This window comes from Triticum dicoccoides, unplaced genomic scaffold (genome assembly GCF_002162155.2).
Source record: "Triticum dicoccoides isolate Atlit2015 ecotype Zavitan unplaced genomic scaffold, WEW_v2.0 scaffold5622, whole genome shotgun sequence".
Lineage (NCBI taxonomy): Eukaryota > Viridiplantae > Streptophyta > Magnoliopsida > Poales > Poaceae > Triticum > Triticum dicoccoides.
The window spans coordinates 185,339-187,495 of record NW_021282158.1 but is presented as its reverse complement, the minus strand read 5'-3'; the positions used below and the strand labels follow the sequence as shown (position 1 = coordinate 187,495).

General features: G+C 43.4%; 1 pseudogene; it reads left to right on the top strand.

Moving 5' to 3' along the window:
- The first annotated feature begins 671 nt into the window (after positions 1-671).
- Positions 672-1,617, top strand: LOC119346962 (annotated as a pseudogene).
- Positions 1,618-2,157: the final 540 nt, after the last annotated feature.

Genomic DNA, 2,157 nt, shown 5'->3' with positions numbered 1-2,157 from the left:
AGGCGGCCAGGACGTGCAAATGCGTATGTATACGTCCCGAGACCCATACGGAGGTGGGTATATGTTTCTCTCAAAAGACCATTCTGCCCTTTATACGTTTTGTGGAGGGGGTTGTACCGAAGCTGGACTCGTATGTTATAGGTTAACTTGTCTATATATTGCCTCACATTTGTGTGTTTTAAGGTGAATTCAATACAAATCATGGTAGCTAGAGCAGGTGAATGTTCATGAACAGCATTGCTGCTAGCCACAAGCATCAAGTAATCGTATCAAGATTGCTTTGGTGTTGTGGTCCCATAAACATCAAACGTTTGTATAATGATTGGTAACATGCTGCCTTAGACTGGATAATCTACTTTGGGACTGACTTGAACAAGTAAAAATTTATGGGTAATCAGGTAAATGCTCACCCAAAGATGGCAGGTTGTCGTTTTTCTAGCAACCGGACAAAAGGTCCATTTTCAAAGCATTGTTTGAACTTCTTCTCTGAATTCATAGTGGTAAGTTCTGTTCTCATTTGCTCTAGCTGTAGAATTACTTAAGGTGGATTAAGAATTGTTCCTTTCTATTTTGCATGAATTTATACCTGTTGGTTCATTGATTATCTTTTCCAAAAATGATGTTCATTGATTATCTATGAACTGAAATGATTCCCTCTTGTCGATTGGAGGATGGCGCACAGAATGTAACCTCCCAAGTAGACTATCTCCGGCAGAGGAAAACTTCCACCGAAACGACACGAAGCTCCATGCCCATGTGGACGCTCTGGCAGTGGCGACAACTGCGCCGGCGCCGACACGTCATCCCTCAGCCTGCTTTGCTTGATGCTGGCCTCGTCGTCCGTGTCGGAGAGGCAGCTGCAGGTCAGGATGCTCCGGGAGATCACCGCGCTTGGGCAAGATGAGCATCACATCCTGGTCCAGCAAGGAGGATCATATGTGTACCAAAACCAGAGAAGAGCGTCGGCAAAGACGAGGCAAAGGAGGAGTTAGAAGCTCGGGCTGCGACATGGGCAGAGTCCAAGAAGTGTAAACTTGCATCAAGGCATGATCACGATCTCCACGTATCTTCTTCTGAATCTTATGTTGTTCTGGGCATGATGGATCAGATATCAAAGGAAGGAGGTGACGATACAGGAGCGGGAGAACTGCCAGAAATCCAAATTCGAATCCAAGATGAATGTAGAGCTCAGCATCCATGAACTTGTTGCACTTGTTGCACTGTCCAGATAAGACTGAAACAAATCTCAGCTGGTTGTAATTGTGCAAATTTTATTTCAGGTGCAGGCCGAGAAGGCGCGGGCGAAGAACAGCTTCACCAAGAGGCTGCCCACATTGAGGCACAAGGTGGAGGGGAAGCAAGCGGGGTCAAGGCAAGGCGGAACCAGCGGGCAGTCTGGTTGGCGCGATAGGTAGAGCGCATTCGGAAGAGCGGACGCGTGTCGTCCTGGTTCCAGTACTGCAACTAGTTCCTGTGCTGAAAACCAAACAAAATACAGATTGCATCTGAAATGCAATCTCACTGAAGAAGCTTGAAGGTCTCACTGCAAGCCTGTGGGACAAGATGCACATGAAATTATTTGAATCAGTGTGTTGTAGGTGTTGGTTTGCTGTGTAGTCTGTACAATCTAAATGGCTGTGACCTGAGCTACAGTAGCAAGTTACCATTGATAACATGAGCTAATGCTAATGGTCTGTTGGCTAATGTAGTGAGAACTTGAAATCATCTTTTCTTTAAACTTAGTGGTAATTGTAGAAAAATAAAAAATATGGCATTTTATCGAGGAAAGATACATATCGGTTGCTCAGTTCCAGGATGGAATCTGGCTTGCTTGCTGCTTTGCCATAAGCCATTTTTGTTTGCGACTGAATTTAGCTCATGATAGCTCAAAATGAAAGAAAAAAGGCTAGCTAACTTGCTGCTTTGCCATAAGCCATCTTTGTTTGCGACTGAATTTAGCTCATGATAGCTCAAAATGAAAGAAAAAAGGTTAGCTAACTTGCTGCTTTGACATAAGCCGTTTTATATTGTGAAAAATATACTGCTATCTTTTATCTTCACATTTATTGGCAAAAATTTTGTGTGTTATTATTTTATCTCACTACATTCCGGTTGCTTCCAAGCTTTTCTTGAAGAATAGATATTAAATTGTGAACT